Source organism: Micropterus dolomieu, linkage group LG17 (genome assembly GCF_021292245.1).
Source record: "Micropterus dolomieu isolate WLL.071019.BEF.003 ecotype Adirondacks linkage group LG17, ASM2129224v1, whole genome shotgun sequence".
NCBI classification, from domain to species: domain Eukaryota; kingdom Metazoa; phylum Chordata; class Actinopteri; order Centrarchiformes; family Centrarchidae; genus Micropterus; species Micropterus dolomieu.
This window is the reverse complement of record NC_060166.1, coordinates 1,928,521-1,941,585: the sequence shown is the minus strand read 5'-3', so window position 1 is coordinate 1,941,585 and position 13,065 is coordinate 1,928,521.

Here is a 13,065-nt window from a genome sequence, read left to right as displayed (position 1 = left end):
CTATTGACTTTTGCGAAAGCTATGATATTGAGATGGGTTGGAGTGATAATGCCTGGGGAGAACACTCAGATGCCTTTGTTAACTATGGCTGATTCAGATGGAGATGATGAAGGGAAACCAGATGAATTAATGATGGAAAGATATCCATTTTAATGTTACTTTGTATTTTCATACATTGAGGTTTTAATTTTCATGTGTTATTTGCAACAAGATACTGGTTGGTGTTTTCTTTTCTTCCAGAGTATATGGGGATGTACAGATGGGGATTCAAATACTCAAACAACGACAATATGAATGGACTCTGGACAAGGACGGTGTGGAAACGTCTGGATTGCATCGACACTGCTGAGGAGCTGCAGTGGAATACTTTCCTATGTCTACTTTGATATAGATATGAATACATATGTGAATGAATAATACTTAATTAACAATCATATTCTTTTTGTGTTAACTGTGTAAAGACTTGTACTTTCACTTAGGGAGTTAATATTTGGGGACCTCAGGTTTTTTTTCTTTGATGCTTAGGGATATAGGGTCTAGGCAGGGAAAGGTCTGTTGGAGGGTCCGATGGGTTGACCAGCCTGAATTCGGACATTGTTTTGATTTGTTTAATTTCCTGAGGTTTTCACATGTATTGGCTTAACCGTATTTCTGCATTGACTGATAAAGATGTCGTTTATTAATTGGACTGGAGTACCATGCGTGGCCGCCTAAGGCAGAGGGGCCGTGAGAAAATTTCCCTGTCTAGATTGTCTTGGAGGGAATTTGGAATGAAGGCTGCCGGACGGGTTTTTCGTTCTCACACTCCATAAAGTTGATATGCTGCTAAAAATAATATGCAAGAAGTATGTGTTGGAGAAATTGATCTCTTTTTGTTTTTCGAGACTCAATTAAGTCTCGTAGGGGGGAATATGTGGTGTATAACATATGTGCATTTGACCATTACAGTTTAACATAATGCTCTGTAGCTGGGGACAGTGAACCCTTATGGGGACAGTGAACCCTTATGGGGAAGTAATGATTGATGGGTGTACAAAGAGTGAACCCTCCTATAGAACTTGACCACTGACTCAGAGCTGGAGAGAGGCACAGTGAACCCTTAAGGGGAAGTAATGATTGATGGGTGTGCAAAGAGTGAACCCTTCTATGAAATTTGACCTCTGACCCAGTAGTAGGGGGAGTAGAGATTAGTGTGTATGAAGGGACTGTGCCCTTATATGGTTTTTAGCAGAGACCTAAACATGTCCTATATAAGCTGTGTTCGATGTACAGAGAGACAGAGTGGTCATCGGGCTGGGTCACTCTCCAAGCTGCTGCAGAGCTTGTAATTGATGCTGAATTCTTTGATGTAATAAACTTTTATAATCAAGAACAGTGTCAAGCGGACTTCTTCTCAACACATCACGCAGCATTATCGTTCGGACACCACACACGTTTTATCACTGAGGTCATATTTGGTGATGTTGGTGTTGTACTGAGCTGCATTTATAGGAGTTTCTGATATTCTGGCCCTGTAATGTACATTATGTAAATAGGGAGGACAAAAAAATCCTCATATCCAACACAATGTAGTACAGTAGAACACCCTTTAATTTTAACCTCAGTATTAAACATTTAATAAAATTTACACATTTATGCTCATATGTGTAAATTTAATTAAATAATGGCACAGCTCTTGTATTGAACTGCATTACAATGTAAAGGTGCACCTAATAAGGCCACTAAGAGCATTCAACACAGTAAGACCAGCAGCTGAAAGGATGTGTAAATGCCTCTGTAGCTCAGATTATTTGTATGTCTAATGTCACTGTTAGAGTATGGCATCACATGTATTCATATTTGCATCAATGTGGAAGAAAGTTTGTCCTGGTTATTGTTTGCTGGATATGGCATTTGCACTCCACTAACTTACTCTTAAATATACAAGTTTGGCACGTTTCTATGAGACCTCAGTTTTAGCTGTTCAGAGGCACTGATTCAACACGGAGAGCTGTTATTTGGATCCTTTGTGGATAACTGGCTTGCTCGCTCATTAAAGTCAGTCATCGATGGTTTCATATGTCAGCCTCTTCAACAGAAAAACATATGAAGTTGTTATCTGTTGCAGTTATAACGTTTTTGTGCTGCTGATCTTATCAGCCAATGCACTGTCCAACGTTAATGACCGAATTAACGTTAACCAAGGAACAACCTTGCTAGATACAAGCTTGCCATGTTATCTATTTCACATAGTTAACGTTACCGTTTATAGTAACGTTACGTAACTACTACGGCAGCCACTAAGTGCTGCTAACTTCTACTGTAATTCTTATACCCGAAGATAAACTTTGAATGCCAACGAATCAACGTACACTTATAACTTGACATTTAAAGTAAATGTCGGCAAACTGACAGGGAGTAACGTTAAATTTATGGTAACTTAGCCAGTGAAGTGTTGCTCAGGTTAGCTAGCTGCACTTAGAATCTGATGAAATTAGTTAATGTTTCCAATAAACATGAACTAAAGCCAGCTACATAAAATACCACTTTAGGCTAAATTCACAAGAGGTAAGTTGATGGGTTAAAATATCTAAAAATTTCATCAACTTACCAGCGAGCATAGGTTGGTCGTACACAACAAAAATGAATGGGATACAGCGCTGGAACTTCTTCTTTTGTGTTTATTCTTCTTCTTCTTATGGATTTACGGCAGTTTAGACGCTTCTATATTACTGCCCTCCTCAGGAAGTCGCTATAATGAAATCGTTATTGCTTCAAATCTTTTTTATATAGCCCTGTATCGTGTAGGAACTGTAATACTACTTTGACAACCAAGTGGTGGTTCTCATTTTGCCCCAATATAAATTTGACTGAGAACGACCAAACTCCTAAATCTGATAATCTCTTGAATAAAAGCCTCCTTTCTATATTATATTTTTTACAATTCAGTAAAACATGTTCTACTGTTTCAGAGTTCCCACACTCACAAAGGCCATTAGGATGCTTTCCAGTGACATATAAGGACTGATTCAACCCCCAATGCCCGATTCTTAACCTACAGATTTTAACAGAATCTCTTCTGGATCCATAACAGTGCCTGACTTTTTTAACCTGAAATTACAAAAAGTAGTAATGTCTTCCCTTGGCCTCATTTTCCCACAATCTTTGCCATTCCCCTTCAATACTCTGCTTAATTGTTGTCTTTTAGTTCCACTCTTCCCAATGATTTATTTATATCCGTCTCTAACTTCTTTCAGCTTGATTTTGCTAAAAAGTCTGCTACTTCATTTCCTTCAACCCCAGCATGTCCAGGGACCCAGCAGAACTTAACATTGCTATCAATCATTGTAACTCAAATTAGTACGGCTAGAATTTCACTTACGATATCAGGACGAGCTTTTGCTTTACCGCTTTTCAAGGCCATAAGGGCAGCTGCAGAATCAGAGCAGATTAAGGCTTCTCTTATTTTCACATCCTCAATCCACCACAGAGCCCAAAGAATTGCCAATAGCTATGTTGTAAAGACAGAACTTCCATCTGTAATTCTCTTGCTAATCCTCAGGTCCAGTTGAGCTATATACACCCCAAAACCTGCTCTCCCACTCTCTGGTTCCCTAGTACCATCTGTAAAAACTTTTTAGATATGATCCCTTCCCACTGTTCAGATATTGTTCCAATTTTAGAGCAGTCAAAAAAAAAAGTTAAATCAATTTCCAGTTCTTGCATTACCAATAAGGAATAGGTAAATTCTCTTGTCCACTAATTTATGCAATCAAAAAATTATTTGTTTCTTATCTTTCTGTCAGAGTCCAACAATTCTTGCATGAGGCACCTAGCTGGGAGTGCTAGATTAGACCCACTCAATTTGACCCAATACTGCATTCCCAACTTAATACGCGTTAAACATAAGGGCATTTCACCCATTTCAATGAGCAGAGCATGAATTGGAGTCCTCAGAGCTCCACAACGGAGTCTCAGTGCCTTAGCCTGCAGAGTGTCTAACTTCCTTAACACCGACTGGGCTCCAGAAACATAAACAAAGCACCCATAGTCAATTAGGGCCCTTATCATTGCTTGATATACTAAATATATGTAACCCCTCTCTGCCCCCCAGTCACATCCAGCCAGACTTCTCATTATATTTAACACCTCGTCACATTTTGACAAAATGTTCTGATTTTGAATGTTCAAAATCTGGTACCTTTCTCTTGTGGCCAAATATCATAAATTTAGACTTTGCCACAGAAACTTTAAATCCCCATTTATCTGCCCAATCTTCCACAGTGACTAAAGCCTTTTGCATTTGTTTTAAAATAAACTTTGTGTTTCTACCACGTTTCCAAATGGCCCCATCATCCGCAAATAAGGACTGCCCAATCCCTCTTCCAATATTACTTATGACACTTCCTTGAGGGGTACCGTTTTCTATTTTAACACATTTTGATCTACATCCACACTTGCACTTGTATTGTTCTATTCATTAAAAAATATTTAATCCAATTAAACATTCTACCTCTAATTCCTAGATCATATATTTTAATCATCAGTCCTTCCTTCCATAAGCAGTCATAAGCTTTCTCAATATCTAAAGATACACTTACCACTACTTCTTTGTTATTAAATACCTTCTTGATATCTTGATCTAAAACTGCTACTGACTCCATTGTTGATCTTCCCTCTCTAAAACCATTTTGAAATTCAGTATTATGCTTAAACCTCAGAACATTAGTCACTCTGGCGACCTTAAAATTGTCTAAGATTTATTTATCTGACAATCCAGCATACACCCCATATATGACTCCTTTGATTGCTTGCCTCTCTCTAAGGACAACGATCTCAACTTTAACCACCAACTTCCCCACCTCCTTGGCGATATCATATTGTTTTTTATCTTTGCAACAAACTCTCAACAACCCATTTGACAGTATTTTAGCTAGAGCTCCCCTACCAATCTGACTATCTAAGGCAGTAGTAACTCTCAGTGGGTTTAATGCTCTAAATCCACCACCACTATTATTCTCATTATGTACATGTTGAAGGTGGATATGATATACAGGTACACATACACATACATGCATACATGTACACATGTACACAGTGTGATGGAGCATAGTGCAAAGGATGCTGGAAAAAATAAATAAGACCTATGACCTTATGACCTGAGGTAGGTGTACTGGTATACAGTATATACAATATGACAATATAACAGTATGAACAGCACTGAAATAGAGAATGGTGAATAAATAAGTGATAACCAGTAAACAGGTCGCTGATTAGAGACAGAGTTTTCATAGACAATCAGACACAGTTATGTGTTGATCTCATTTATAGTCTACTGGATTATGATAACTCAACAATTATAGGATAATTCTCTGTCAAATTTGGCCTTAATAATTCATGTTTTCATTTTGTTTAATGATTATGATAAATGATTACAAAAGCAGCCCTAAACCCCATCTAGCTGACAAAACACAACAGACTGAAATCCTAAAAAGAAGAACACTAAAGAAAGAGCACCTTCTTTCAAGTTGCCTTCGCCGTCCGTAGATTCTTAACAACTCTAGCCCTTTGTGTTTATTGGGCTATTTAGTGGGCAAACCAGTTTAATGGTGCATTAACCGCCACCAACTGGACTGGAGTGTGGAACAAGAGATTAAGCAGTAAAATAAACAAACAAAACAGAAAAATAATTTTATCTAAGTCAGTTTCTTTAAGAAAATTAATTATATAACAATACCTATATCTTGCTTGCGGTTTTCCCCAAGAGACCTGACAATCATAAATCATGATGTTTTCAGAACTTTATTTGTGTGTGTTTTCAGAACTATCGGCTACCCCGTGACAAACATCACTTCTGGAACTGGATTCCACAATTCCGACAGATGTCAGTGGGAGTGTCGTAACTCTCTTATTTAAGGGCTCTGGTTGTGATCATGTTGAAAGTGACCAATCATAAGAGGGTCAGTGTCCTCCTTGGTTTCCGCCCCCAAACAGTCAAAAGTCATGTAGACTCGAGTGAGCAGAAATCAGCTGAGCGAGCAGAAATCCACTGCGCGAGCTAAACGCCATTCCGCGAGCAGAAGCACACTGCGCGCGAGCAGGATTCCACTGTGCAAGCAAACCAGGCGCTCACTCGCAGAAACCTGTACTACTCTCGGTTGTAGAATTTGTGCGCTAGTACTGTATCACGCGCGCGGGAAGGTTAAGTTTAGCGCGTGTGGAGTATCATAATTTGCTCTCGAGCATGTTTGACACGCTCACAACTTATGACTAAAAATAAACATCATAGTATTTAGTCTCCGCAAAGCAAATGTAGACTACACACTGTAACATCAAGTCAGATGATCGCTGGACTGGTTCTGATATATCAACAGTATTCTGTTTCATCATATTGGCTGCCTGATCCACTGCAAATAGTGGCTGGGCAGCAAACGTGATATTTTAAAGTGATCTTATCAACACATTGATGGAGATTTAAATTTAAACAGAAATAGCTAAATTACAGATAATCAACCAGCAAAGCAAATCGCATTTCCTAGAAATAACCTGTTGCACAGCAGCTGTTTCTAACCTGATGAACAGCAGATTAATTATATAATTAAATAAAATATACTTTAACTTGGATTGGTTTGTCATTTTTTCCTTTTACTTTTTATGGGAGTAATTATACTTTTCCTTGAGTAAAGATTTTGAGTAGCTACTCTACACACTACTGGCCAGAGGTACCAGTACTAACGCTGACATGGTGAACATGAGACAGACAGCAGAGATGAGGGCAATAGCAGAACAGAGTCAAAGCCAGCACTGTCCAAAGCATCAGTTTATGGTAAGATTGATGCTGATATGGCTTATTTATCTATTTATTTATTGTATTCAAAGGCTCAGCTGAGTTGATTTCTGTACTTTAGGAGAGTTAAAGTGGTGTTTCTAGTTTTGAAAATGTATTTTAAAGGTTCATTTAGTGATGTACTCTGCTTGCATAAAATTCTCAGGAATAAAGGTCTCTAAAGACCCAGATGCCCTGACAAATGCTTTGTCTGGAGAGTGGGCAGACCAGGGACAAACTCCTGGACCACATTTTTGCGTCTGTCTATGACCATCCATGACCTTAAAACGTGTGTCCTGAGGTGTGCATGTCTCTCTGCTCTGTGTCCATAAACAATTTGAAAGTAGTCAAAATGTTCTCACAGAGATGAGCATCCTAACAGTATTTTAAGTGGAAGAGGACAGAGGTCATGGGAGCTTGTATGTTGTATGGATAGCTACTGGAAATTCTAAAACTCACATGGTAAAAACACTTTTGTAAGAGTTAATGTAAGAGAAGTTAATTCATATTTTTGAGGTAATTTACTAAAAATATATTTATAGTGTTTACTCAGTTCACTACATTTTTATTTGTATCACAGTTGGTATCTACATATTTAAATGTTTAAATCATTACATTTGAATCTGTAAATCAGCTACGATATTAAGCAGAATCTACCTCTGTGTTTTCCTATTCCTATTTACTTCAGTCTAACTCCTGCTAGCTTCTGATTGGTTAGTTCAGTCATGTGAGAGGGAGGACAAGTTGTTGTTGTTGTGATGAAGTGTGGAGAGATGGATTGCTGTTACCCTGGTCAGCCCGCTGAAGCAAAGTCTATATGGGAAACACTGTACCAGTTCAATAACACAAAATAAGAGCCAAATGATAAATATACATTAAGAGCAAAATTGAGTGTTAAAGTGGTGCCTAGATAATTGCACATTGTCTGTCAGCATAGATTATAATTGCATATTTGACTAAATAGCAGCTAAGATTAATATTGCGCATTTGAGTAAATAGTGTATTGTATAACAAAGTGAAATAAATTCAGGGCCAGAAAAACCAAACAAAAAGTCTCAAAGGGCCAAATACAGGCAGGGCAAGGCAGTTCAGGAGGCCGACCGAGGCGGCCAGAGGTGAACAAAAGTTCAGGGGGCAGACACAGAGGTTGATCGAGAAAACCAGGAGGGCAAAACAGTTCAGGTGGGCGTCCCGCGGGATGACCCATGAGGCCAGGCAGACCAGGGGGGAAACAGAGTTCGGGAGGAAGTCCCGGAGGACAACCCAACAGGCCGGGCAGAACAGGGGGGCCACAGAGTTCGGGAGGCCGTCCCGGAGGACAACCCAACAGGCCGGGCAGAACAGGGGGGCCACAGAGTTCGGGAGGCCGTCCCAGAGGACGACCCAACAGGCCGGGCAGAACAGGGAGGCAACAATGTTCGGGAGGCCGCCCCGGGGGACGACCCAACAGGCCGGGCAGAACAGGGGGGCAACAGAGTTCAACGGCTTGGTAGGACGGCCAACAGTGAGGCAGCAAACCCACTGGGGGCCGAGCAGGAGGCCGACGGCAAGACCTCTCCGGAGGTCGGCACCCAAAGCTTGGGTGATCTGGAGGCACAGCTGGGCTGAGGTCCTCGGACTGAGCAGCTGGGCCGATGACCACCGGCGAGACAGCTGGGCCGATGACCAAGGACCGGACACGAGGAGCTGGAACCGGCTGGGCCACCAACGGAGCTGGTGTTAGTCGGACCACCGGCGAAGGCAGGCAGGCGGCTAGCAGCGCTAGCTTTCACACATTGGGGAGTTGCAGAACACAACTTGGACACCGTCTCAAAAACAAAAGTCCTTCTCCAACGGGAGGAGGCCATGAGCAGAGCCATTTCTGGGTCCGTCCTCCATATGACCGAGAGCAGCTTAAAAAACTGCGGCTCTTCAGTCGTTAGCTCCTCTTTGGGCACCCCCAATTCCTTCCAGGTGCTGGGCAATCTAACAATGTCCGCTGGGTCCATGTTTGGTCGGGTCATTCTGTCACGGTAAGTGGTGGTAGGCAGGGTTCAGCAGGTTGGAGGACCCAAATGCAGGACACGTAGAGAGGTGCAGGAACAGTTCAGAAGGGTTTTAATACAACAAACTAAAGGCAAGCACACTTACAAAGAGTGGCTGAGTCCAAAATCCAAAACAGGTAATCCAAATCCACAGAAAACAGGGTGACACGACAAGCAGGCAAACAGAACATCACAATGACCCGACAAGGACAAGACAGAAACACCAGGTATATATACAGAGGGACTAACGAGCAGGGCGGGAGCAACACAGGTGAAAGACATGAGGCTAACGAGGCACAGGCAGGGAGAGAGAGAGAGCAGGGGAAAACAGAGACAGACATGCAGAGGGATCACTGGGGTAACAGACATGACAAGGGTTACTGAATACTAGACGACAGACAAGACAGACCCCCAAAACCCAACAGACCAAAATAATGCTAACTAAACACAAAAGTGCAAAACACGGCATGGCAGACAGGCAGAGTGTGACATTGCCGACACCGCTGGAGGATGAGCACAGTGTGACGAGCGGAGAGCAGCGGCTCACATCAGGGGTAAGAAAACATCTAACTTTATCATTATGAAAATAAACAACTAACCCGGCTGTTAGTACTCACTATCAAGCTAGCATGGATTGGTTTAAAAAGACCAAATTTTAATCAGTAACGAGTTGGCTAGCTAACTGTTAGCATCAGGTAGCTGTGCTAATAGCTGTGGTAACATTGGGCAAGGCTAAAAACAGACTGATACACATTTTCCCGTTTCCATCAGTTACACTACACAAACTTGTATTCCGTGGTAGACTCATAACATGCACATTGTTTTGCATGTTAGAGCTTCCATGGTGACAGCATTATTGTCTCTGATGAGGACTGCACCCCAGAGCCAAGCACAAACTGGGACAGGCCCAGGGTCGAGGCGAAGCAGCGGAGGGAGGGCTGCGGGGGTCCGAGGAAGAAGAGGCAGGACGGGGAGGACGAGGTGCAAGGAGCACATCTTCTAGGACCTGCGTCGAGCCTCACGCTCCAACAACAGCATATGAACAGGTATATCTATACATATATATTATCTTTCCGTGTACTTTTCTCAAAATTTCTCTGATGTTTCCCCCCTTAGCCCTTTTACTGTCAAAAATAAATTGCTTTATAAAAGTAATCCATCACTATTATTATTACTTTTTTATTATCGTTTACTGATTACAACAACTAACTACAGCTCTGCTTCAGCAATCGGCTCATCTGTGTCATGTACATTGACCTGGTGTGTAATGTGGACACAGAAGTCCTGTAAACCCCTGTTCAATAAAAATATCTGATCATGTTGATGAATGTTCTGTCCTGTTACACTGATCTTTCCAATTTGGGGTTCTAACAACTAAATGGTCCTTTACAGGCAAACCCGTGGAAAACCACAGGCCGATCCAACTTTGATGTAATGTCCGTAACCCCTTAACGCCGACTGACGCAAATTCGCATCACACCCCTTCCATTCAGACTGCAGGCGAGAGGGCGTGTGTATTCCCTTAATTGCATGCACTGGTTTCTCGTAGGACCGGTCGGAGTGGGAACTACATCCGGTTCATGGACGCTAACATTTAGGTTAGCAAAATGCGCACTTCGAGGCCGCAAATGTGGACAAATTGCCCAAAATGAGGTAAGTTGTGCTAAGATAAAAAATATGTACCAGCTTATTGATTGCTTCTACAGCTATGTTATTCAAATAGACTTCATATGGCGAATATTTTGTACGTAATTTGAAGATTTCTGTTTGTAGCGAATTCGTGACATTCGTCCATAACGGCTAGATTCGGCTATAATGGCTATGTATAATAATGCTGTATTTAGATGGCTTTCAGCACTCACATGCATTTTCTTTAGGCAGATAATTTCTATAATCATTACAAAAATAGCATGTTAGGATGTGAAAGCAATTCCTGCCCTTTGTTTTAACACAACATAATGAATGCATCAACGTCCTATGGGAAGCAACCAGGCAGACTTCAAATCAGGATTCCACCAGTTGAAAGTGATGACAGCTGTCTCAGTGACAGTGGGGATAGTGATGAAGACTACACTCCTACACCAGGTGATGAAAGCACCGATGGTGAGAGTACTGACAACAGCAGCTATGATGAAGACTCCGATGGAAATAGTGATGTACATCCTAGCACCAGTGCTACTGCTGCAAGAGGGAGATCAGCTGCCACTACAAAAAGAAAAAGAGAAAAGGTAGTATGGAAGACAGTGAAGCAAAAGAAGTCTGCAAAAGACATTCCAATTTGGCAAGGGGCTCTTCCAGATGCTGATGCAATCAGATTGCCCATTCAATACTTCAGAGACATTTTTGATGCCAAATGGTGCCCTGAAATTGGATCATAATTCATTGGATGTTGAAAAGGGAGTTTGAGAAGAAGAAACATTGCGGTCCAGCTATGGTTATTCAGACACAGGAAGTCCGTTCAGATTCTGTCGGTCACTGGCCAGTGGTTGAAAGTGAGCGACAACGCTGCAAACTGCCACATTGCAAGGGCCAGACTGTAATCAAATGTGCAAAGTGCACCGTTCACCTGTGCCTCAACAAAAACAAGGACTGCTTTCGTGAATTCCACAAGACTGTTTCATGCAATGACACTTCAAGTGACATGGTCACTTTCCACATTCTCAGACTCAGTTTCACAAGACAGATGAAAGTTCAGTAATTGTTTGTATCCTGAGAACTTTGAAAGCCAAAAGCAGGCCAGTAAAGTTTGAGAAACCCTGCCCAAGTGACTCATGCATACACTAACTGTTTAGTGTATCTGCTGCTAAACAATCTCCCAATGAGCACGTTAGGCAACACTTTAAATCATCCACCCTCTTTCCAGAGCTGTTATTTTACATATTATAGTGTGTTCTCTTGTTCACTATGCACTGGCGAAACAAGGACAGAGTTAGACAGACAAGAGTGTAATTTAATTATTATAGTGTGTTCTCTTGTTCACTATGCACTGGCGAAACAAGGACAGAGCTACACAGACAGAGTTGGAGTTAGTAGGAGAGAGTCATCTCTTTTTATTATGCATTTCATTATCGTGTCATTTCTACCTATTTACCTGTAAGAGGGTGAAAGCTCCTGCTGAATACAGAAAGAACATTTTGTCATGGAATGTATAAAAACTACTGTCAATGTTAGGGAGTAGGAGAGTGTTTTGTTTCTTGCTGTTGTCAAGATTCATTAATTTGTAAATTAAAGTTTAGAAGTTCTAATAACTTTGTGACATGAATAAAATCTACATTCCTGAGATGAGAAAATGTGTTTTATTAATTTTACCATTTTGTAAAAATATTTACCATAAATGCCTGTTGTCGCTAATTTGCATCATACCTAAATTTATATCTATTCTATATGCTATAGACAAATGAACAATCTCAACTTAATTTAGCATCAACTTGGAAGCAGAAACACACATAATTAATTTTTTTATATAATCGCAAATAAATTCAGGGGGGTCAAGGGGTTAAAACAAGTCCAAATGAGGCTCAGTAGTGTGTGTGGCCTCCACGTGCCTGTATGACCTCCCTACAATGCCTGGGCATGCTCCTGATGAGGTGGCGGATGGTCTCCTGAGGGATCTCCTCCCAGACCTGGACTAAAGCATCCGCCAACTCCTGGACAGTCTGTGTTGCAACGTGCCGTTGGTGGATGGAGCGAAACATGATGTCCCAGATGTGCTCAATTGGATTCAGGTCTGGGGAACAGGCGGGCCAGTCCATAGCATCAATGCCTTCCTCTCGCAGGAACTGCTGACACACTCCAGCCACATGAGGTCTAGCATTGTCTTGCATTAGGAGGAAGCCAGGGCCAACCGCACCAGCATATGGTCTCACAAGGGGTCTGAGGATCTCATCTCAGTACCTAATGGCAGTCAGGCTACCTCTGGCGAGCACATGGAGGGCTGTGCGGCCCCCCAAAGAAATGCCACCCCACACCATTACTGACCCACCGCCAAACCGGTCATGCTGGAAGATGTTGCAGGCAGCAGAACGTTCTCCACGGCGTCTCCAGACTCTGTCACGTCTGTCACATGTGCTCAGTGTGAACCTGCTTTCATCTGTGAAGAGCACAGGGCGCCAGTGGCGAATTTGCCAATCTTGGTGTTCTCTGGCAAATGCCAAACGTCCTGCACGGTGTTGGGCTGTAAGCACAACCCCCACCTGTGGACGTCGGGCCCTCATACCACCCTCATGGAGTCTGTTT